Source organism: Ornithodoros turicata, chromosome 1 (assembly GCF_037126465.1).
Source record: "Ornithodoros turicata isolate Travis chromosome 1, ASM3712646v1, whole genome shotgun sequence".
NCBI lineage: Eukaryota > Metazoa > Arthropoda > Arachnida > Ixodida > Argasidae > Ornithodoros > Ornithodoros turicata.
In genome coordinates this window covers 60,529,203-60,555,025 of record NC_088201.1, presented here as the reverse complement: position 1 = coordinate 60,555,025, position 25,823 = coordinate 60,529,203, and the positions used below count along the sequence as shown (strand labels likewise).

General features: G+C 46.3%; 1 protein-coding gene and 1 pseudogene across 2 annotated transcripts in view; one reads left to right on the top strand and one right to left on the bottom strand.

Annotated features, from left to right (window-relative positions):
- Positions 1-25,823, top strand: part of LOC135378282 (atrial natriuretic peptide receptor 2-like) — a 765,968-nt gene that overhangs the window by 362,495 nt on the left and 377,650 nt on the right. The gene's annotated exons all lie outside the window — the stretch shown is intronic.
- Positions 17,638-22,517, bottom strand: LOC135397125 (uncharacterized; annotated as a pseudogene).

Sequence of the window (25,823 nt, the reverse complement as noted above, 5' to 3'; positions counted from 1 at the left end):
ATAGAAAGTGGAAAATCATTTTCATAAGGGCAAGGTCCATAAGGGAGTCAACTGAGCTACGGTGCCGACGGAAGCCCGCCATCTCATCAGGGAAACGTGATTCCTCTCGAGCAATTATTCGAGCCTGTGTAAAACCATCCGCTCCATCACCTTACCAACACAACTGGTAAGGCTAACTGGACGGAAAGAGGTGCGACGGATGCTTGCCAGGCTTCAGCAATGGGACCACCAAAGCTTCCTTCCAGCTGGCGGGTACCTCTCCAGATCTCCATGAGCTGTTGTATATAAACAGCAAGGTTCGAAGGCCTTCAGCGCCAAGGTTTCGAAGAGCTGAATAAGTGATCCCGTCTGCACCAGAGGACGGTTTGGGTCGGGACAAACGAAGGGCAGTCTTAAGCTCTGGCAGTGAAAAATCCGCATACAGCTGTGCGTTCAACGGGAGCGTTACACGCTCAAGATCCTCGCGAAGTTCAAACATGTAGGCATGAAACGTTGCAGTTCCCGCAGCTTCCGCCGCCACAGTTCCGCAGAAGTCTAGACCCACTTCTACTTCTGACATGTTGAGGGTCACAGCAAGTGACCCCAATGGATTGGTGCGTGGAACACCATAGCGCAGGCTACGCGCAACTTGCCAAATTCTTGTGGGTCTGCTGGAGGGCGAAAGCGTCTCACAAAACCGGCGCCAACGCTGTCGATCAAGCGATTTCGACTTGTGCTGCACAGCCCTAAGTGAATGATGCGCTGCGACAATATCGGAAAGTAAACCCGTGCGTCGAGCTCTTCGCTCAGCTCTTGTACGGCAAGCACATAGCAGTTCTACCTGGGGACTAGAGCCAGTATGTCCTGCTGCAACAGGTGCGTGTTTCGAGGACTCACGAAAAGAAGTTGTCAACCCCTCCGAGAAGTGCTCCGCGGTCACCTCCCGCTGTGATGACGCCTCACATCGCTCCCGGAATACCTCCCAGTTAACCAGACGAACGGACCTATTGCCACGTTGCATGGTGCGTCCACGGATCGCAGGTGATCACTTCCTCTCCCATCACAATCTGTAGACAATGACGCCTTTCTGAAGACATCTTTCGAGCACATACAGACATCAAGGACATCCGTGGTGAAGTCCCTACGTATAAATGTGGAGGAGCCATCGTTCAGCAAGCACACATCGAGTTCTTCAATGACGTCGCTCCATATTCTTCCTTTTGCGTCCGTTTCCCGACTTCCCCACAGTGGGTGATGTGCATTGATATCACCTACAAGAATGAATGGAGAAGGCAAGTTTTCCAGAAGATGATTCACTTCAAGTTTCGTAAGGGCTCACGAGGGTGGAACTAACCACAGGTCCTAACCACAGGGCTAACCACAGGTCACCCCGTGTTAGAAGCGTACGGAATTTCGGGAATTTCCACATAGTAATTGACCATGTCGTTCACAACCCGCCCCCCCCCCCTCCAACTCCCCCAATAGACGAGTTCAGAAAATCCCAGAGTACTTAGTGCCGCTTTGAACTGTGGGAGTTTACTAATACGAACGAAACAGGTGGCCTCCAAACTGTTTCGATTTTTCCCCTACCGGTCCATTGTCCACGACGTGTCGAGGTCAGCGAAAGCAAAATGTGAAGGATTATTCTTCGTTCCCCCGCTCAGCAAGCGCCCAGAATGCAATGCGTGTGCAAAGAGCACTGGGATTTTCTGAAGTCGTCCATTGCACAATTTATTGTGTTGAAGCCGACATTGAGCACTACCTATTATCCTGCAACCGGTACCTCTCACAAAGACTCATCCTCCAACGCCACTTGCGACAACTAGGCTACCCTAACGTCACTTGCCGACCCTGCACAACCAGGGGGCGGCAAAGACTACCCTCCTGAGCTTTCTTCGTGCCACCGGCCTCTCGACCAGCCTCTAAGGCCCCTTTTGTGTGTGTGTTTTTGTCTTTTCTTTCTTTTCTTTTTCTTGAAGGAATGGCAAGTCGGCCTACGCCTGACTAACCTTTCCTTCCTTTCCTTTTTCAATAAACATATCCCCCCCCCCGACCGTAAACGAAGGAAAGGAACGAGTAACGTGAGTAACGAGTTACCGATTTTTGTAAATGAATGCGTTAGTAGTTACAATTTTTTAGAAAAGTAACTAGGTCGTTACTTCGTTACCAGAAAACGTAACTGGTTACTGGGTAACGAGTTACTTGTAACGAACAACAACTACTTTATTTCGACCTGATGTAACGAGTTACGTACAACTCTGTCAGAAAGTATCGCTGTCTAACTCATAGCTTTCTAGATCGTCAGTAATCTTTCGCGGTATAAGTTTTCGTGGTATGGATTGTCCAGACATGGGGTGACTTGTTACGGGTTTCCCGGTATGATTGTCCTGGTGGGAGCTGAGTGTGGCATGAGTTGTGATTTGTATTTGTTGTTCTGGTGTGAGCTGGGTGGTCGCCATTTTCACGCACGCCAACGTTTGCACAATAGGACAGTGTCCCCATGGAAGACTCAGGCACATGAGCTAAAAAAAAAAAGCTCCGCTTGAAAGAGTCAGTACAGAGGGAGAGTGAAGGGTGATGGTAATGTGACAAAGAAAAAAAAGGAGGGATGTGAGTCGCGACAGGGTCGGACTGGCTACCCCAGAAGGCCTACACACGGTGAATACAAGCAGATGAACAGGTCAAAGAGATGGTGTGCAACATGTACTTCAAACGGTTCAAATGAGTGTCTGTAAAATGTCAAACAAGAAGATGAGTCACACCTCCTCTCCTCTAGCAACGCCACCTGTAGCGGCACAGATGAAATGAGTCAGCCTCGCACTCTCTCCAACTGAAAGCTCCGCAAGCATTATCAAACGCAGAGAGAAAATTGCATCCAATGTTTTCCCCATAGCCGGGACTCAGTGGTGAGAAGACCTCAAAAGGCTTGCTAGAAACAGCATAAACATCATCTCACAGGACAAACGGACAGCTGCACATCGTGGAACTAGCGTAGAATTTCTAGTGCTATTCTTGTCCTATGGCGTGTCGTTCGAAATGGCGTCCTGTCGTAGCAGTACATTGTAGTCTACGCTACGTGCCCCGCGTGGTCAATCCCATCCCTGAAAAGGGACTCGAATTGCAGCGCCGTTCACTTTACCAGACTCGTTTTGCTCCTGCGGAAGGCACATGGTATCCCATTTTCCATTTGGGACGGAAACCCGCACGACACCGCTGGGAGTAGGCACTTGACCCACTCCCGTCGTGGGGCAAAATTTGCTCTCTCAATGGTACTCGCCATTATTCTACACCGGATTCTACAATGGCTGTTCCTTCTGTGAAATTCATTCACGTGAGGGTACTCCATACGCCATGTAAGTAGGTCAAGTGTGTGCAATTTCTCTTTTTCTCTGTGTGCCTGGGGAGCGACCTCATTGGTCCTTCTCCCAAATAATGGTATAACGGCCCGACGTACCGTACAGAAAAATAACACGATAAATAGAGAAGTCTTTTCGGCGAGAAGTATTTAACCGTCTTTGAACAGTTGGAATACCATTTCTTGTTCGGTGGCCTTATTGAAGGCCACTTCTTACGCGTGTCCTCCATAAAATAGCTGAGGAAAGAATGAGAAAGGAAAGAAAAACAAAAGAAATTACGGAATTATATCGAGCGTCGGCATGGTCGAAGCGTTTCTCTTTCTTTGTTTGTTTTTCTTTCTCTCTCCCACTCTCTATATCTTTCTATTTGTTTCTTTTTTGAAGACACTACCAATATGTATTGAGGAAAATGTGTACATATCCGCAAAATTTACGAGCGCAGGCGCTCGCTTATGCCGAAGTGAAAGGAGGTACTCTTGAAGCTCACGCGGGACTCCCGACAAACAACTTGCAGGATCCCATTCCCCCGTATTTCTTTGAATAACCCCTCAGACCGACGTGGTTGAGCCACGCTCTCCGAAGCGATTTCGTAACTGTTGTACACCGTCTCCCCCCCAGGGACACATACGGCCTGGCGAGGAAAGATCTGAAGAAGGAACCGAACAATAAAAACTATGAAAATAGCTACCGGGAAGCTCATCACTTGCAGATGTCGCATCCAAAAGGAAGTTTGCTTTTGTTCCTGTTTATCTCATAACGTAAAAAAAAAAAAGAGGTTAGGATTGATATTCAAAGGCATTTCCAGGGTTCTCCTCTATGAAGGAGAGGAGTGGCGCGCGCATCGTTTACCCTTTACCCTGTGCCCCCATTTTCGTGGTCGTTCTCGATATAACGGTGCGTGAAGACTAATATATTGGCGTCTTTGGAGGGCAGGCGTCTAGGGAACACGCCAGTCCTGCGAACGGTACCACGATGCCAAGGATGGCTATCATTATCCGCGGAAGTAGAAAAAAAAAAGGTATGTGATCCCGACCAGCACAATGTACAAAAAAATTGAGTTTACAGTGGCAGATGAATGCTTTGACATTGGTTTGTTATCGACCTAGTACTGGTAATTGATATTCGGCATCAATACCCCAAGAAACTGAGACCAGGGACTGTTTCTCTCTCTCTTTTTTTTTCTTTTTGCATTGAAGAGGAAGCGAGTAAGTAATTCATTATTTGGTCTGTTTCAGTACAGTTCACTCTCAGTATGTTTGCATGTATTATGGATACGTTTGAATCAAGGAGCCAAGGCTGAATACCAACGCTGAGCCCTATTCGCATGTGTGTCGGCATCGCGGACGTCGGGGAGGAGCGCATGTGGCGCAACGTAACCTCAGGGCGAGCTCCCACTTAGCGACGCCCAACGCGACGTCGTGAGTGGGCGGCGGAAATAGACGCGCATTTCCGGCGTTGGGAGAGCAGAGACGTCGAGCAAAAAAAAAAAAAAAAAAGCCATACCCAACTTTTTTCACGACGTCGTCGAGAGCTGCCGAGAACGATATACTGGCGACCAATAAAGTATCATAGAAAGGCCACGCCTCCTGATTTTTCGTCTGCTTTGGACGGCGGAATGCCACTGCGGTGGGAACATGAAAATGGTGCGCTCTGACGGGGCGGCGGAAATGCGCCTCTACTTCCGCCGCCCGTTCACGACGTCACGTCGGGCGTCGCAAAGTGAGAAGTGACCCTAACGGTAGCGTCCGTAAACGAGGGTGTCGTTACCGGGAACGACAGCCTCAGCCTTGTCGTTTAGCACAGGGAACGCTATGGAGATGGTTGCAAGCTATTTCACGTAGCATATGTCAACTTGTTCTTGTGGCTTCTGTCCGTGGTCACCACGTCGAACCGTATGACGCGTTAGCTTTCAAGTCAAATTGTTTTCCACGCGGTTCTCGTGGATGGGTAGAACCAAACTAGAGATAGTCAGCAACGCAAAACGCGTGGTTCAAAAGTGACGAAGAAAGAGTGAAGTGTCGAAGAGTGCCAAGTGTAGCCCAGGAGGATCGTGATCTCCCCCCCCCCCCCCCGCTCTACCGACTCTCCTCTCTCGATACTATCGGTAGCACTTGTCGTTTGCTCGGCACTAAGGCCTGACCCATAAAGCGACTGATATCGCGGAGTGATAGCCCTAAACAAGTTTGCTCTGAAGTCGTCCCATGATGTCCTTGGAGTCGTCTCATACCAACACGCATATACCGACGGGACTCCTACATCTACCTGCTGCCCTCCATCTATGTGCGCATGTTTCCGTACCGCTCACAGACACATTTGCTTTGTGGTGCTAATACGGTATCAGAAGTGAAAAGGAGACAAGGCCGTGATTGTTCGTGCAGCGCCCTGTCGTTAAAGTGCCACTCCGGACTCGGAAAACGGCGTTTATTTTTGTTTAGTCCATGAAAAGAAGGTGCCTCAAGGATTCTATACGCGAAATTTCAATTCTGCTTACGAACGCTGTGCATTTCTGTCAATTTTTGAAGATCTGCTGATCCTCCAGAAGTTTCGATGACGCGACGAGCGAGTGACGTAATCATAAGCCCACAAATTGCAATGATCTCATATTCTGGAGAGGGCACTCGTCTCCTGGCAACGACACCGACGTCCGGGGAGGGTCACGTGGCGGAAAAGTTATGTAAGACTGATCGAAATAGGAGAAAATGGGAGAGATGTCTTCTCCCTCCTTCGTGTTTTCTGGAAGGTCGGAGCGGTCGGATGATATGTCACGTGGGGCTCCGCTAACGGAGTGCAAAGGTGAGCACCTCGGAAGACGCGAAGGGCAACAACGTTGCCTGATGACAACCGGGCGCTCCGTCGGAGCCTAACATGACGTCACAGTTCTCAAAATAATAATAATAATAATAATAATTTCTCTAGCTTTCGCGTCACGTAAAGCCGAAATATTTTGCAGGAATGTAAAGTGAGACAAGAAAATTTCAATAACATAGCTTTGGTAGGATTCTGAGGGCACGAAATTTAGTCCGTAGTGGCACTTTAAAGGGACTATGAAGATATCCTCAAAACCTCAGTAAGCTTATGTAATGTACCCCTGGTCGCTAGTGCAACGACCATACGGGGTATGAACCAGGTACTGGCTAGAATAACGGCGGTATTAACTAAAAACCCCAGCTAAACAGGGCGACTGCTGCGACCCGACCGCTGCCGACGCGACGGTGGAACTAGATGTGACGTCAGAAGCAGATAACCTTCCCCACTGGCAAGCTTGCTTGGAGTCACCTTAGAGTGAGCAAATGATGCGTGTGTCGTCTGGCCGCTTGTAGGGGTGTGTCGGGCGGGGGCTCGCCGCTTTTTTCGCGTGCGAACTGCGCCTGCGTTGAATGCAATATGGAAAAAATCGCATATATTTGAGATAAAATTCATCTTTGAGAACCATTATCCACCGAGAACTCCATTTTCTTATCTCTTCATGGTCCCTTTAATGCCTTTTTAGCACAAGCGCGTTTGTCAGTTTTAATTTCCTCCACTTCCACTATAATGCCGCATTATATTTTATGCGGCGTTTCTATACGCCAGTGCACGGTGGCATCCTTCGTTTCATTCGCACTAATTAAAGTCATCTATACGCAGGGAAAAAATTTCTGACAGTCTAATGAGCTTGTGCGGAAGAAATTTGCGTAATCACTCTCGAACTTTCCTGGAGAGAATTAGCGGGCGTGCGATACTTCACTTTTATAGTCGTCCGTTCTTTGTGTGTGCGGTTCGGCCCGTTCTCTTTCTTCTTCGTCTTCTTTTTTTTTTTTTTTCAAAACAAGTTACACTTTGCTTCGAGTAATAAGATGACGTGAGAGAATTTTGGCGGCAATTTATGCCGATTGGGATAGGGTTTCGCGTCTAGTTAGGCGCAATTAACTGCGCTCGCCCTGAGATCGAATGTGCGCTGAAACAAACTGCGACCATTACTTCCTGAGAGCGTCTGTCTTTGATTTTCGTCCGGCTTTCAGTAATTTGATAATAATAATAATAATTTACTTTTCATAAGGTGCCCATAAACAACCCGAAGTTTGGGAAAGAAATCATGAACTGTACACACTTATTTCCTTTATTCTCGCATTCGGAGTTTGGAAAATGCTCGTCCGGTTTGGCTTTATAATGCCTGCGAGTGGTTTAACCTCGCAAATACCAATTGTTGTAATTGGGAAAATGCCCTCTATGGTAGACGAACCCCTCAGGCAAGCTACGGACGCGAGAACAAATTCTAGCTAACGCTAGCAAAGTACGCATATTGTTCATGACAGCCTTACCGTATACAGAAGAAATAGTGACGCTTCTTTCTACGGTGCGAACTCCAAAGCACATCCACCCACCTCCATCGTCAAGACTGCATCTTCTACCGGAGCATCCTTTTAACTTTTCAGTATATCGCAGCATCAACGAAATATCTAAGAAATGGTTGAGTAGACCCTTGAAGTACAAGAAAATTCACTTCGCCATGCCGCAAAGCACAAATAATACTCTACAGTAGCACGGAAAACAGTAGCGAGGCGTGACGACCTGACAAAACATCATTTATCATTGAGTCAACATCTTTACTTCTCAAACAGTTCATAAAAGCAATTGTGGGGGGGCCTTCCGTTTCTTTTTCTCTTTTTTTTTTATAGAACGTCGAAACATTCCCAGCAACAAAATATAATTAAAAAGAAGTATGGTCATATAGCGCACAGGCAGTACGGCGCTTCCAAAACTCTTAGTGAGTAATGGAGGGACATTTATCCCCAATTCAGTGGGCCTTTCACTTCCTGGCATTTGAGTTCACGCGAGAGCGTTAAATCTCGCTCGAGATGTGTTTGCGGTGCGCCACAACTTTTATCATGCCCCATAGGAGAAAGGAAGAGGAATGGTTATGGAAGGTTGCGCAAGGAGAGCAACAACAACAACAGCACCTTTTTGATGATAAGTGGGGTGTTTCATCGCAAACGGTAATACTCTACCCCAGTGGTAATTCAGTGAAAATGTACAATGATGAGCTTCACAGTGAGGATTGAAGCCGACACCGTCCAGAAAGGTGAGTAGTACTACTTCTATAGGGCATGGCGTTGGTCAGGCTGATTTCAGCATGGACCGATCAATTTCGTCACAGTGAGAGGGCGAGAGTCTAGCTGATATACAGGGTGTTTCAGTTAAATCCCCCTGTATAACCAGGCTGTCACACGGGCAGTCTTCAATGATGATTGAAAGCAATGGCCATTGAGCTCGCGCGTAGCGCCACCAAGCGTGTAATGCGGCAACTTCTCAAAGAGCATTCAATCCAGGGGACCTATTCTCGTCAAAGTAATTACTTTGTGTCTCGCCTGTCATTCCCTCTCTTATCCACCAATGAATTACGTCCTTACACCAATGGATTACATCAATGAATTACGTCCTTTTGCGCTTCGCCGTTCCCAGCCGCGCCAAGATATGTAAACCGAAACCAATTAATTACTGCAACAAATGACCCGCTTTGGTGGCAGATTTTTCTCTAAAAGGTGTCCACTCAAGGTCCCAAAAGGGGTAGTACCCATTTTACTGCCCGACGGCGCCCTGCTTTAGAAGTTATGTTTTTTCACGAAAATCATTTGAATTATTATTTAAATTATGAACGCCTCCCACTTATTCACACGGGGTGCAGCTTGTAGGCGGTATCGGACAGATGCTTGTAAAAAGAAAGTTCTTCGACTGGTGCACCGGTTCGTGAATTATTAGAGCCCGGGGATTTAACTGAAACGCCCTGTATACCCAGGCTGTCACACGGGCAGTCTTCAATGATGATTGAAAGCAATGGCCATTGAGCTCGCGTGTAGCTCCACCAAGCGCGTAATACGGCAACCTCTCAAACAGCATTGCATCCAGAGGCCCTATATTCTCGCCCTCGCCCTGTTCTCGTCCTAGGGGCCCTATTATTTTGTGTCTCACCTGTCATTGGTCGTCACGCTTTGGTGGTCACGCCTTCGTCACGTAACGTCCAACGACAGGTGAGACACAAAGTAATTGAGGTCGATTACTTTGACGAGAATAGGGCCCCTGTGCTGCCTTACAGGTTGACACGTTACACGCTTGGTGCCGCTTCGCGCGAGCTCAATGGCCATTGCTTTCAATCATCATTGAAGACTGCCCCTGCCTTTTCCCCTTTCTTTTATTTTTCTGCCAATAAATCCCCCCCCCCCCCCTGCGACAGCTTGGGTATTAAAGGCACTGTGAGTCCTGAAAGATTGGTAGTGCGGCCAATGAAGAAGGATGTGTTATAGATTTTCGAAGTCACCACAGTGACGGCAGCTTCGAGAATCGACCTGTCGCAAACGATAACGCAACTGAACAGAAAAAAACAACAGTGTCATCCGATTAATTAACGCAACGTCCTAAAGAGATATATTTCGTGGCATCAGGAGCGTTGGAACAGCTCTTGTTCGTTTCCCGCCGCGGCGCGAGACCCCGTGGTCTCTGCCGGTCCCTCCCATATTTGTTAACCTTCCGGATCTTCGCGAACGAAGAAACCAAGTTTGCTCTACCTTCCTCCGAGACAATTTTTATACTCTGATGGAAGAGAAATTCTGCAGCGGTGTGCACGGATGCGCTTCGGGAAACAAGAAGTATGCATCGGCATCACCATCCGAGGACGTTGTGCAGGGAAGACGCCTTTCGCACCAAACCTCCAACTGCAGAATCTTATATGCTATTAATTTCTTTCTCCGATAATCGATCGTACCCTCAATGCATGGACAGTGTTTGCCGGCTCCGCGCTGCAAGAGGCATACGGATATCTTCCGTTCCCGTGGTATCGGATATGCTAATGGCTTACCACAACGTGTACGAAGCAAGCCACAGGCTAGTTCTCTCGAGGGTTTCGGCCCATTGAATGAGCAGGCGGACCGCTCCACAGACGTAGGTCTCTTGCACAAGACGGACGTGTAACCGTCCAGAGAGGGGCCTGTCGTTCCATTCTTAGACGCTTAATGGAACCAGTGTGCGCAAAGATAGATGACATTTGTAAGATGAAAGTATTTGACAAGCGATTGATAACTAAGGTGCTTATTGACAATGATGCCCAGGATGCATCTAAATATATCTCGGTGTTTCGGCATAAACAAACAATATGTTGTAATAGCAAACGTATTTTCCCAAACGATCGACGTCACTTTGATGCCTCTAATCGTTTTGTATAGCTTTTCATCCGACTGATAAGAAATGTAGATGAATGAGTCCGTTGTTGAAATGATGCTAAATTGCGGGCTGTTTGATAGCATGTGGCTTTAGAAGCTGCAGCTGTGGGAAAACAAAAAATGGGGAGACGCAAAGCACTCAGCTAACAAAAACAGAAGAAGAAAAAGGGCTCATGGCGATTTCTGCGCACGCGTCTTCAAAAACAGCCAACGACAAATAAGTAATTTTTAGCCTATTGTCACCGTTATAGTAACCAATGTAAGACATTTTCCGTATATTCTTTCAATTTTTTTTTCTTTTTAAGAAGTTGAGCAGCTCTTTGCCCTAATATACCATATGACACTTCCAGCCTAAATAAAGAAATGAAATGAGTGAATAAATCGATCTACCATCTGTTCCCTGGCGAAACCCTTCAATGGTGATGACAGCCCGCAAAGGAAAGGAAGAACTTGTCTAAATATATCATCCACTGATTGCTGAAGTGGAAACGTAGCTCCAGATTTTGCAATCTAAGCTCCGAGGTTTATTTGGCAGAAGTAATTCAAACGACTTCCAACTTGTGAGATCGTAGGGAGATTCCCTCGCGCATTATTAACACGCGTAACTCATTATCCAGTGAAGATGAAAGATGAAAGTCACTGAACTTCCACTTTCTTAGGCAAATTGAGGCTTTGTGTGTATTTGTCCCTTCTATGTTGTTCCAGCCTCAGAACATCAGTTCTTTCATGTTCAGTATCCAGACTTGAAATGCGAACCGCACTCTCGGTCTGCCAGGTGGTTCATCTCGTGCTATTGGTTTGTGTACGTTTTAGGTCGTTTGTCAACTCCCCCTTCCCCCCAATTTATGTCCCCTGTTGCGACAATGTAATTTCTCTATTGTGCTCAACTGATATACAGGGTGTTCAAAATTAAGCTTTCACGAGCGCTACGCAAACACAGCGATGACAGGAAACCGGATGATAACTTTACACTACTTGTGTAAGAAACAGGTGCTGCTAATTATGTAGCACCTGTTTCTTACTCAAGGAACAGAAAAAGTAGCACCAGTTTTCTTTTATTCGCCTATTTATAAAGTGCTAGTGAAAGCTTAATTTTGAACACCCTGTATGCATGTAGCGTTAAGCATTCATGCCGACATCTGTACGAATTTCTCATACAGGAGTAATTACCAGCGGCATGGTCGAATGGCTAAAAGCATGCGCTCGTTGGTGGTAGCCAAGGTCGTCCTGAAGTCTGGGAGGTGGTGGGTTCGAATCCTACCACCGGCTGTGCTGTCAGAGGTTTTCCTAGGTTTTCCGTCAGACTTTCCTGACGAATGTCGGCACAGTTCCCCTTGAAGTCTGCCCAGGACGCATACTAAACCACCACCGTCTCCCGCACCTTCCTGCTGTCCTCACTCCATCTGTCCACGTCTGTACGCCGCTCATAGTCACAATTGCTTCGCGGCGCTAATACGGAATTTAAAAAAAAAAGAAAATATACAAGAGTATAACTGAGATACTTCAACTACTCCTGTCAGCCTGTACTTGGGTGATTCCATCTTTGATTTGATTTGTTTGATTTGTAAAAGAAAAAAAATGGAGATGTTAGTCCCGAGACTGGCTACTCCAGGACGCGTTATTCAGAAAAGAAGAAAGGGAAAGTACACAAATCTATACACTTTGAAATGGAATAGATGAGAACATCATTACAAAACTTGTCACCAGAGGCAACAGTGTAGGAGAGTTCACGTGTGAAAATCTCAGTGCGCAAAAAACAAAGAGTGATTCCATCATAGTTCAGGGGAGGTAGTTAGGATATCATCGCCGACATTTTATGAAGAAAATATGTGTTGTACCTATCCTAACCCAACCTAACACTAACTGACCGGCCTCGGTGTATCAGTTGGTAACGTGTCAACCTCCTAATCCCAACGTTGTGGGTGCGCACCCGGCCGAGGATGCCAGCAACTTGATGGCAGGGTACAAGTTGCCTAGACACGCCGTCTTCTGTTAAACACGGAGGTCCGACGTTGAGCACACGGTGTTCTGAGATTCGGTGCGCGTTAAAGAACCCTCAGGTGGGCAAAATTAATCCCCAGACCACTGTGGCGTCGCTCATGATCATATTTGCGTGACGACGTAAAGCCACAAATTATCATTATCTAACAGTGACTGTGAATAGAAGGACAAATATGCTTTGGTTGCTTAAGTACTCGAAAAAAGAAAAAGAAACGACATAGAAGATATGTCATCGAGAAAAGGAGGGGGGGGGGGGGTATATGTTTATTCACACAAAAGGAGATGTCAGCCAGGCAAGTGCCGGCTTGCTACTCCTTAAACGTACTGTAAAGCAACACCGATCAAATGTCATTTAGTGTGGCTATTCGATAGTCCAAGCCACCAGGACAAAAACTGCGCAAGTTTCATTCCAATCGACGGTGCAATTAATTAGAAAATTGCAATTAAAGATTACGGGCAACACTGTACTAGGTATTCGAAATGAATCCGTACTCCTGCCACATACGGCGGCAACCACATTGCATGCGTAAAACACTGGGCCCGACATAACAATCCACCACAAAATCCGCCCCTGCAATCCACACAACTATCCACATCTGAGGATAAGCGGATAAGCGAACTGTAATGCCGTTGAAAAAAATGTGTCAGACGTTCAAGAAGCCAGACAGCGTCGGGACTTGCTTGTTCACAGAGGTTCACAGAGAGGGTTTGTTCGTTCGAAAGAGGCCGCGATCAGAAGGAGCGCGCAGGCGCAGCAGAGAAGCAGGGAGAGCCTCCATCGAACAGCGGCCGGCGCTGGGTTACTTCGCAACAAACACTGTTAACAGGGGTTTCAGAATGCATAGGTGAACAGGGAAACTAATATTATGGTTACTAAAATAACGAAGTTCCGATGTAATAGTGTGTAATACCAATTTTCAGTGCTGCCCGCTGTACAGAGGGTTGTTTGACACCAGGCGTCGCACCGCTCCACTACGCCGCATTTTTCATGGCAAATTAAAAATATTTATAGCGCGTTGTCGGTCGCATGGTTCCGTATATGGTATTTAGGAACAACAAAGTCTCTAGTCACATCACCGGCATATCATGCTTGTCTACTGCTTTACAGTACCTTTAAAAAAAAAAACAGGTCAGGGAGAAGCCGCGATGGCAACGATGTGCTACGTAAAATGCCAGCCGCGGAAAATGTCCCAGTAACAATGGCGTACGTATCCCACCGTGATGAAACTTGATGCGTGCCTTCCACATAAAATGCAAGCCTACTAACTTAAATATGGCCAGAGGCACGTGTACAGTAGAAGGCACCGGTAGAAACCTGATAGTGGGTTCACAAAAATCGTCCTTTGGAACGTTCCTTGAAAGACCTCCTAAAAGAACACAGCATCCTGACAACAGTGATCAACGCAGAGAATCGCTTGCAGTGCTCTGCAGTTTACGTTACTATCGAGAAAGTCATCACCGTGTGCAGAAAGGAGAGCACTACAATCTGCTACCAAGATTATATCCCCTAAGTGCAGCCTGCTTTTGCCATACAGGCGTCAAATATCCATAAAATGTCAAAAACGCCGTTTGTTCACGTGCATGCGTCCTGTTTTTGTTTTTTTGTTTTTTTTCAGGCGATACAATTCAGAGCGCACCTAGGTGGGAGACGGGTCATGGGCTTGCAAGCCCTCCCATAATACAACGCACGCGTTGGTCATGCTGTTTCCCATGGCACAATACACATGTGTGCTGCCGTGGATAGTGTTGTAGGACGGTTCCTAGCTCTCGCGCTTTTCTGTTATCTCTCACACTTTTCAGCTATCTCTCACGCACGACCATAGTGCCGACTATAGCTAAACATTCCGCTTACCAATGAAAAGATGGCTAAGAAGCAAGCCAGCTGGTGAAGTTCATGACTTCGTGTTGTGTCTGTCCCTTCGTGTTCTATAGTCTCGGGGTTTTACATTATACATTCCGTTATGACCCAGTTCTTAGGGTGGTAAGTTTGCACCGTCGCTGGCGTTTCCGGGAGTGAAAGGGAACATGACGTCATAGGAACCTGTCTACCTCTTCTTTATCGGCAAATTTTTGCTCGGTGCGGCTCACAGCGAGTTGGAGGGGTCCTGTTTGTCAGCTTCATTAAATGCTTTTCTAGGAATATTTATCTGATACCCACTTCGGGATTTTCAGAAAAGTGAGGCGTATTTTCTGAGTCTGAGGGGCACGTGGGATGTTATGCCGAGTTCAAAGTTCGTGTTGCATGTTTTGCAGAACATGGGCGTTCAGTTTCCAGTGCATTCGAGAACGGCAGTGTGACGCAAGGATGCGGTTGTTGAATTCACCTGTTGTATGATCATTGTGGATCAATTCGGGAGTTGCTCGGGGAAGGGAGGCACCTCAATACATGTGACATTGACTATGCACCCCCACTTGTGGGCACTGGCCTGGTTTAATGGCCATCCGCCATCGGAGTTGTCTCTAGTTTTCATATCTCGGTGTCTAGGAGATATTAGTTGAACACTGCGTGCGATTTCTCGATACGTTGAGCATCTATGAGCTACTGCAACGGCATTAGCCGCAAAGACTGGAAAATGTGTTCTCATAAGAGTAAGTGGTTACTTCGGGCCTCAATCAAAGGGCATGAGAGATGGCGACATTGCTTGAGTTGTGTTGCCGTGCTCAATTTATAGTTCGCATCGAACACTTTTTCAAGTGACTAAATTCAAGGAAAGGATCAGCCCCGACTGATCCTAAACGGAGGGTCATGCATCTTTCGATTTTGTCACATGTTTTGTGAGTGGCGAAGGCGTTGGATCTGCTGCGAAGTTTTCCCCTCATTATCCCGTGAAAGTAGTTCACCCTGTCTACTTGTGACCATTGCACTTCAAGGGGAAAAAATAAAGAAAAGTGCATAAGTAAAAAATGAGTAAAGACAGGATAACTATGACTGCCACTCTCTTTTCACTCTTTTCTGTTCGTCCTTACCCTGATCAGTCTCGCTGTTCCAAGACTCACTTCGCTCTGCCAAGATTCCCGTTACACATGAAATAGAGATACAGAGACTGGAACTGTTACTGCTTTTTGCGCTTCTTTTGCCGGATATACTATTCTCTGATTTCCCTAACTTACTCCTATCAGATTCCCTTTCTTCCTGCGCTTTCGAAAATTTCTTTAGGAATGTGCATTTTATTGCACGGAATTTATCTGTTAATAGCAGAAAAAGTGTTTGTTTCAGTAGAAAACAAAACTAAAAACGCACCCGCATTATCTCTTTTAAAGCGAAATTTTCCAGGACGACATACTCTGTTCCTTCCGAAGTGAGCGAAAGTTATGGCGCTTCCCTGTTGCCATTGTATCCATGTAAAAGTAGCCTAAGCTTTGACACTAGACTACAGACAGTTTTTGAAAAGTATCTGCTCTAACATATACGCTCTGAGCATGACCTGCTGCTACTGTAGTAGGCCGTGGTTCTGAGCTCTTTATGCAGCCTTGGAGCCCCAACAGGGTCACCTCCTCAGACTGGTTGACTTGGGATGGTTCACTCGTTGCCGTGGTAGCAATGATACAATGTTGACTACCTGCGTTCTTCTGAAATAGTGACTTGTTGTATTGTTGACTCTATGAGATGAGCCACAGAAGATTGTGTACTCATCTTCCTAGACTTCCCCTAACCATTTAGCCCGCCTGTTAACCCTATGCCAGCGGCATGGCCGAGGGGGTTAAAGCGTCCCGCTCGTTAGTGGTAGCCAAGGTCGTGCTGAAGACTGGGAGGCGGTGGGTTCGAATCCTACGACCGGCTGTGCTGTCCGAGGTTTTCCCTGCATTTTCCGAAGACTTTCCAGACGAATGTCGGCACAGTTCCCCCTGAAGTCGGCCCAGGACACATTCTAACCCCACTGTCCCCCACTCCTTCCTGCTGTCCTATCTCCATCTGTCCACATCTGTACGCCGCTCATAGCCACAGTTGCTTCGCGGGGCTAACACGGAGTAAAAAAAAAAGTTAACCCTATCTTACCTATTTCTATTCCTGAGTCAACAACTGAGACAAGTTCTAAAACATTGCCACATTGCTATCGCACCGAAGTGCAGCATCCCATCGTATACTCTCGAGGAGTGCCAACACCGCTGTGCTTCACACTTAAACCCACCCCGCATATATTACTTGTTAGTGGACGACACGAGCGCATTCCATCTCGTAACTTGGGACGCTCATGCATGTGCGTTGTCACGAGTCGTCCTCTTTGTCAGTTCAAGCGGTTATATGTTTGCGTGTGGGTAGACTCAGGACAGCGTCAAGTACAGAGCATGCAAGGCGGAACTCTTGATAATATTAAAAGAAAAAAGCTGAAACCAATAATGACTAATAACTTTCTGCCCGACAGAGTGATAGTATTTACTTCCTTTAAGTTACGCTCCTGCTGCGGAGTGTATCTCTTATGCTTCCGAAAAGAAGAGTAAACGTTACGCTACATCTATAATGTGATCTCGGTGATAAACAGTTGCTTAGATTACTATGTCGTCTAATGATGAAGCAGACGAAGCTACATGCCGGTTGGGACGTCATCCTGGGGACAAGTAAATTTGGAGATGTAGAGGAACTTCCTCTTGGGCATGGGGCACTTATCGTAGGTGGGCTGTCGACCCGTGTAACTTAATTGCTTGTTCTCTCTATACTTCGTTCTCACGTACTGCTCCTCCAAGGATCAGTTATCCTTTTCGTGGAACCGACGTGCCGGCTACTCTCCCTTCGTGTTGCGCAGGCATATGGTGCACATAGGACATTGCTACATTACCCGTGGGTCCCGTATTACGTGATATGCGTATGTATGGCGATACTTTCTTAGTATGTGTGCAGCCAGGCGATGAAGCATAGGCGGGTTATAACATCAAGTTTTCACCGGGACAGCAACGGAGTGGGATATCTGTCTTCAAGGGAGAAGGCGCAGACTAACTGTTGCATAACGTATAAGGAACAAAAACCCAGAGACGCGGGACGAAGAGACAAACAGGACAAAGTTCTCACAAACTGAAAAACTCGAATCGCAACAAGCAACCCTAAAACCCTCAAAACACCCGAACGGGAGTTTTATTCGGAGTTTTTGGGTTTTTAGGGTTGCTTGATGCGATTAAATTTTTACTGTGTCTGATAACCTCGTCTCTGTCTCTTCGTCCCGCGTCTCTGGGTTTTTGTTCCTTATATATCTGTCTTCGTTGATCCTGTCCTGTCCTGTGGGGAAGTCAAATTCCGGAATCAGAAAAATTAGTAATGTTACGTGTATAGTCATGTGTCGATCAAGAAGCCTCCTGCGGTAACAGTGGAATAAATCAGTGGAATGTTAATGAATTATGTAAACCTGAAAAAAAAAAAAAAATCAATGTAGTTTGCCGCTTTTGTGCACTGCTAACGGTCCTTCGATGCCATTTTAAGGTTTTCTTCATTCTTTTCTTTGCTGTACCATCAAATTAGGGCATGCAAAATGGAGCATTCAGTACGTACAGAAATAAAGTCGAAATCAACGAAGCCAAACGCGAAAAACATAGTTGGTCTCAGCAACGGGCACTTCTAACGCGATGTTAGAGAGCGCTGGGATTCTATAATAGCCTAGAATTTTTTATTATTACTTTTTCTCCCATTCGTATCCTTGCTAGCGCTCACCTGTTGTTGGTAGTTTCACCTGCTGGGCTTCACCCTGTCGCCGGCATGTTGTAGGGAGCTGCGACCTCCTGTAAGCTTCGGCTCAAACGGCTTGTTGAACATGCGGGCGACGCTGAAAACACGTACCGTGTGCGGTACAGATACAGAGTACAGCTACAAGATTAGACTGGACGGCGCTAAGGCTCAAAGGGAACCAGATGTGGGCACTGACAGTAAATGTAATTTCTTAACGCAATGCATTGCTCTGCGTTGGGTCATTTATCTGCGTCTGTCTGCGTATCTGTGTCTGTGCTGTCAGCTTCAACGAATCTACCCGGCCAGTAATGCAACATTGTCTGGAATGAGATTACGCTCCCTTAATGATTTCAACGCGCTGAACGTGGGTATGAACGTGAAAGTGTTTAATTCGTTCTGGGTTGAAGATTCATCGTGGTTCGTAATGGATCTGCATTGAAGGTGCATTGAGGTGACCCCCCCCCCCATTTTTGTTTTTATATTTTTGTTTTTCGGTGCGGAGTGTTCTCCAACGAATAAAATGAGTTCCTGCGATCGAACGATAAGCGCAGGTGACAGAGCGAGCGCGAGGGCTCTATTCCGCGCGTTTGACAAATCCTTCTCCTCGCGAAAAGAGTGGTGGGTGGTGGTGGTGCGATGTTATAAGGAAGAGGAGGGAGGTCTGCCTGCTCAGGGCGAAAAGAGCGCATTGCAGAACGAGAGGACGTCGTGACGTATACTACTTCCCTCACGTGACCAGTGACGTAGTGTGGTACAACTCAAACATGTATAAGCGGCGCGTGAGCTGCGAAGAACAAACAAAGAAACAAGGTACGGAGCCTTCTCCACGTCACGCGAGAATCGTGTCGGCCGTCCGTGGCTGCTTCCTCCGACTGTTTTTCTTTTTTTCTTTTTTTGTAAGTTCGATTGCGCAGCTATAACGCACCGCAGAGCGAAAATATTTTTCATGGTGACTCCTGGTGGCCAGCTTGACAGATGAGGAGGGATTTGGAGCGACGTTAAATGTCACCTGATTGGTCCTTTAAGTACACGTGTTTGCTAATATCTAAATACTTTGAAATAAAGCAAACTATTTCATTACACTGCACGGCCTATTATACACATCCCGCCCAGGAGAAAGAGCATGATGTTCTGACGCAATGAAGTTCAGTCATGACATCACGGCTTTAAAGGGGCACTAAACAGGTCGCCAAATATTTTCCAGTAGTGTGACTCCATGAAAGAATGCACCTCACACTACCCAAATACGCCCTTGGTTCAACTCAACAGCGCACCTAGAAACAATGCTATCAAAGAGGAGCAACCCGCGCGCGTCTCTCCTTCGCCTCTTACGTCATGCGGTTACGTGGAGGCTCGCCAGCGTATCATATGGCAGCAGAGAGCAATGACGTTTCGGATTGCTGAGCCAATCAGCTCAGGATCAGCTGTAGCGCGGAGTGACCGGTGGTCCGGCTGTTGTGCCGGACCATGTAGTGCAGGTTTCGGATCCAGCGGCATGGCGTCCCTGACCGAATTGAGCGATGTTGAGCGTGAGATTATTATGCGCACTTCGGCAATTAGTTCATTATACGGCATGACACCAGAACGCCCAGGGACGCTGGCATCAACATTGGAAACCGCGTCAACTGAGAATGTCGCCGAAACGAGCCCGGACCACGTTGATCGGGTCGGAAACACAAATTGGTAAGTGGAAGTTACTACATCGCATAGTGTATTGTGCAAGGCATTGTCTCGTCTTAGAGCTTATCGAATTATGTCGCAATCACCACATACCATCAGGTTATAATGGGTTGTCATACTTGACGGGTGACTTAGCCGTGAGGTTTCGGTACTTGCCGCTGTCTTGCGTCTTCGCCGATTGTCATTTCATTCTATCATGTTATTTGGCACCTTGATGCTTGTGTTCGTCTATTTGTGTTCCAGGCTCAGAATAGTTACTTCCTAAAACCATTATAGATGTCGATGCGGGCACCGCATTGGCATGCCAACATCAATGGAATCGGTATGCTGTCACGATTACGCTGCCGTAGAAGAGATGATTGAAGAAAACGGGGTGAAATGGGGGGGGGGGGGGGGGTATCACGGAGCATGATGAGTTTTCCTCCGCCTGTATAAACGAAGTGGTTCTGCGCCTTGAAAACAGAGATCTGCGACAACGTGGAGTAAAGACTGGTAGAGCAAGAAATGAGTGAGTATATAGGGACGCCGCGAAATTACGTGCGTTAGACTCTGCACAGCCACTTGTGCCACAGCCACTCTGTATTGGAACACGCAAGCGTGCATGTTTCCTTCCTTGTCAAGCTGTTTAATTATTTCGTGCTGCAAAATCTCCGTCGTTTGTTTTGCGAGATTTAGCATTATCAATCAACTTTACAGAGTTCTTTCTCTTTCTAGTCCATTTCTGCATTCAAGGTTCTTCTCTGTCACTAATATTTACACCTCGCCTCGTTTCAGACAATACCGTTTTACTGCATACCGCCAGTTTGTACTGTGGGTGTGGGGATATTTGGGGAAATATAACGGAAAGCCTCTGCCATCATGTGCAATAAACACAATCAGGAGGCGTTTCCCTTCAAGAGCATATAGGGGGTTTCGTTTCCCCAAGAAAATCACAGCACAATAAATTAATTTGCACCTCCCTCTTTTCATGTGTTTATTCTTTTTTCTGACATGACATCCTTTGCTTTACATTCATACCCCGTCTATGTGCTATACGTACGTGGAGTGAGCATGTATACAAATATACATATACAGCATAAACGACAATGCATTTTATCCTTGTGTGCAGACATAATGTGCCACAATTGCATAACACTTCTGTTGTGGTTCTCGAAGGCCAAAAATCACGTGTCGCACGAATAATGGACAGTTAGCACACTCGTTCCCAGTTTGCAAAAAGCGGTACAGTTCACTTCCTTCGAATAGCGTACATGCAAAATGTGTAACATGTGTGTATGTCTCTACTCTTCATGCATATCCTGCTAGCATCATTGTATGGTGTATGACATGGTAGAAGTTGAACAAAATCCAGGATCATGACATATCCCCTTTTTCAATGCAACACAACAGGCACAGGAGATTTTCATGCAAGAAAAACAGTTTTCACGAGTCTGACTTTGATAGTGATAGGTAGGGCAAAGTACTAAGGCACAGTCACATTCAGTTTCTGCTTGTGCAACCAGCTTCACAATGTAGTCTGAAAAAGAAGAAGACAGAATAAGGTGGTGCCTAACAACTTTTCCTGCATTTACTCAAAAGTGGGGGTACGTACTGAATGTTGGTGGAGTTTGAATGGGGCAAGCAACTTGGTGGCCCTGCCTTGCTTTGCTTTACAGCTTTTCACTTTCGACCGTTGTACTCCAGCCGATGTCTCCGCTTGGCAACGTTCAGCGTTTTCATTGTAATGGAGAACTGCCAGTCTCGTCCTGTAAGAATATTTCCTTTTTTAATTTATCTGTCATGAAGTATAGCATAAGCAATAGCTAACCTGCAAAGCATGCCTTCAGGGGAGAAGGCCACTGATTTTGGCGCAAACCTGATAAGGAGGCTGTGAAATGACTCCAGGGCATAGGTTTGGATGTTTGGCGAGATCTGCGCCACATCTTTCAAGATGCGCTTGTTTCCTGTCACTTCCTTGAACTTTTTATAAGCTAGTGAATCTGGAGTGACAATAACAGTGTTATTCGACATTCCCCAGTGTAGTTCAACAAAATTGATTGACATGATTTCACAGACTAATATGAGAGTGGTAGAATTTTTGGGCCCCTCACCAGGTTCAAGCCAGTCTCCATTTGGAATTGGGCCATGGAGTCAACGCAAATATGATCCAGTATGCCCGTTGTTAATGTTGATCACATGATTATGTATACTGAGCCATGCGTCGACAGTGGTTTGGGAATTTCCTCGTCCAGCCTTTGCGCACCAATATAAGTGGTTTGATGTTCCTTGAATCCAGCCATGTAAACTGCGACAGCTAGCGCCTTTACTGATAGCAGTTAGTTTTTTCTTCACACCTAATATTATACAGTGTGGTGAATACTGTGAAGCCGTTCACATTTCAACCTACTTTTTGATATGTGCCAGATGTCGAAAAAGTGCTTTGTGTCTGGCTGATGTGTCTCCATGTGCTTTCTTATAGCCGAGTGACGATCGGTAGTAACAGAGTTCAGTGTTATGCCTGTCATCGAACAAATTGTTATGAGCACAATGATGGAATAAATTCTGAACAAACACAATGACATTATGTGAAAAGTAGGAAAGCATGAGCTACTGGTACTAACCATGCTCCTTCAAGAATCTAAGGCTTCTGATGAGTCCCTCCTTCTCCATTTGGACACTCGCATTGACCTTCTCGTTCTACACAATGTGTACAGCAAACAATCACATTTATTCAATCTCTTTTACTAAAAGTGGCACTTATTTTAATATGCTGAACTGTCCACTCATAACACGTGCAAGATACTGTTATGAGTTGGAAAGGCTGTCTGTGAACTTACCTCTGCAAGCTGAACTTGCACAGAGTGAATAATTTTGTTGATTTGATCAACATGAATACTGTATGTCAGTACTTTGCGGAAAAACCTGGTGAATCCCACCTTCCATCCCCTGACACGTCAACAGCCTGGCCTTTCAATTGGTCGAGGAGCTCCTTTTGCTCTGCACACCACACCTGGCACAAACATATTTTTCACTTACTTTATCATCATGGCGAGACTTTTTCGGGTGAAACCCGATTCCTCCTGTTTATATCACTATCATTTGAATTATGAATACGCCTCAATTGCCTACTCAGCAGCATTCTCAGCAGCTGGAACAAGAAAGCTGCTCTGGTATTTGTAGAATGTTGTCATGCTGAATGTTTGGGCATTGATATGCTTGAGCATTCGCAAAGTGGGAGCAACATTAACCCCGGAGAAGAACATGGCACCCGAGAGGAGGAGGTTTCCAGTCGGCCTCCCATTTACCATAGGCTGACTGTCCCAGCTTGGCACATGCCCATGACGGCAGTGGCTCTTTACTGATATCATGGCGCCTTGCGTGGTGATTTTGTTGGAGCAGGTGGAAAAGCACTGTGGGCATGTTAGAAAGAGCTCAAGCAAGCAGCTCTAAAACACCAAGAACTTCCTTTCTTGCTGTGGTGTACATGGCGGGAAGGCATCATGCTCACTACCGAGTGACAGGGACGTGAATGGTGAACACTATGTTATGTAATTATGCACTTGCATGCTGAATTATGTTTCATGTAGATTGAACGGCATATGAGTACTTTCTCATTTTAAAAGTGTGCACATGACGCTAATTATTACAAACAAGAAAACTCACTCGCTACTACTCTCTTCCTACATGTGTCCTCGTCCTCAGTTTGAATCAGGGTAGGGACTGGAATGGGTGCTGTCATGTGCTTGGGGCTGACCACAACATTTCTCTCAACCGGTTGTTCTCAAGGTTCTGTCTGACAGCCACGCTCTTGGAGGGCTTTCACAGTCGTGTCTGCCTGTGTAGCTATGGGTAATCATAGCGGTGCTGGTGATTTGGAGTCCAAATGCCGCATATACACCATGCTTGAGTCACACTTACACGTGGAGAGTCGTACCGCAAGTGGTTTCAATTGCTCTCTAGTCGGAGAGGAAAGGGCCACCTGCAAGAACACCACACTGTGGAAGTGTTCCTTGATTCAACAAGTACCTCAAGGAAAAATTGTGTGCCAGCATGGTTTTCGTGAATTAGTTATTGACTCTGCCCAGTAGGCACTTAGAGGCTCCATATGTTGTGTTGGTTCCTAGGTGGACCTTGCCCATGCCCAGCAATTCGGGACAAAACGTAAAGCAGGCTTCACCTGATACTACTCCCATAGAAGCCTTGTGTTAGGAATAGAAAAGCGCGTGTAGCACGTTCCTTTGTTACCGCTTTGCATTCGTTCTCTAGTGGGACGTTCTCTGTGTCATAGCGAAACATATGGTGCAAGTTTCGTTAACGAATATTGGGGTCTTCGAGGTTCCATTTTGGTTCCAAATTTCTGACCTGTAAAGTAGGCTTCACCAGATGCACTGAAGCGCTGGTTGAAGCCCTCTACCTGGTGAGTTAGCGCAAATACTCCATGTACTTTGCAAGAAACGCGTGAGCAATTGAATGCTCTGTACGGCATCTCAAACACTCTGCAAGACAGATAAGTTCGCATAATTTGTTGCGCATGCAAACAAGAAGCAAAAAAATCTCTTGCTGTCACGAGGCTCTTGCTTCGATGCACGGAGCTTGTGAGGAGGTCTTAGGCCAGTGGCGCGCGCAGGCAAAGAATATCGTGGTATGAGCGGTGGTAAACAAGCACAGAGGCTGATATTAGAGCAACTTTTGCGGTGCGCTCGCACCTTCTGTGGTGCGATCGTACCGTTTCTTTTGTTGTGGGGTAGCAGAATTCGCTTGCGCGAATTCAACCTACCCTTGTTATTTAACCAACCAACAACAACAAGTTGATTCCTTTCGCATGGTAATAAGCAGGCATCATCTACCTACCGCCGCGGGATGCGCGTATTGAAAATCAAAGAGCGCGTGTAGTGTTGTTTTTGTTATGGTGATGCTTGTAAATGCATATTTGTGGGTGAATATGGTCAGGTTCTTTTGGGGTCTCTCCAGCGTCGACTCCTTCTCAATGTGGCTTTCACCCCACAATTCAAGTGCATGATCAAGTGCTGGCACACAAGCCTCTGCTTAACGTGCGGTGTCGTTGTGAACTCTCAGCACATTCTTATGGAATGTGCACTCTACTGCCCGCAAAGAACATATTGTGTGATGAGGTAGCCCCTATCAACAAGAGACCACTCAATTTAGCTGCATTCATTGTCCCCATGAAGATCCTGTGCTCCATCCATCTCGGGTTCTTCACCTGGTCATGGACTTCCCGTCTTCCATTGAATGGACGCTCTCATTCTTTCTCGTATTTTCATCCTTCCTTCATCAGCTTCATATAATGTTCCACGTGCAATGGGTTAGGGTACTAAACCACCGCGGTGAAACACCCCATCTCATCGTCATCATCTATTGTTGGTGTTGTCCTTTGAGGTTCCAAACTGTTCCGCTCGGTTTGTTGAGGGAGCTTCACTTGGGAGCCCCAATGTGTTTAGGATTTTCTCTGCATACTTCCGCATATACTTCGCGTGCTCAACATTCCGCTTGCATGGATTCGAAATAAGGAACAGATCCAATGCTCCTACAACCCGAAGTCCTGAATAGGCTGTGAAAAGAACAATGAAAATCAGGTGAGAAGATGGTGATAATCAGAGGGCGATGGTAACATCCCCTTTCTTTTTCTTTTTTTTTTCTGCCAATAAATCCCGCCCTCCCCGCAACGAATATCTGTTTTCAAAGTCCCGAACGTACACACTCATCCTGGCCTCCTTTAATGTTCTCTATGATTAGTCCTTCAAGGAGCCATATTTGCGTATGAATGTCTTTATGTTTGCGCTACTTGGCTACGCGCGTTTCGGATCGTTTTTCCTCTGTTTGGTTGGTAACATGTGTCATGGTAACATCTATTTCTGTCATTTGTCATCCATTGTACATTCTCCCGTCTAATTTTGTACAAGCCAAACATTCTGCTGCTGCACGAAAAAGAAAAGAAACGGAAGAAGCAAAGCTTTTCAGACA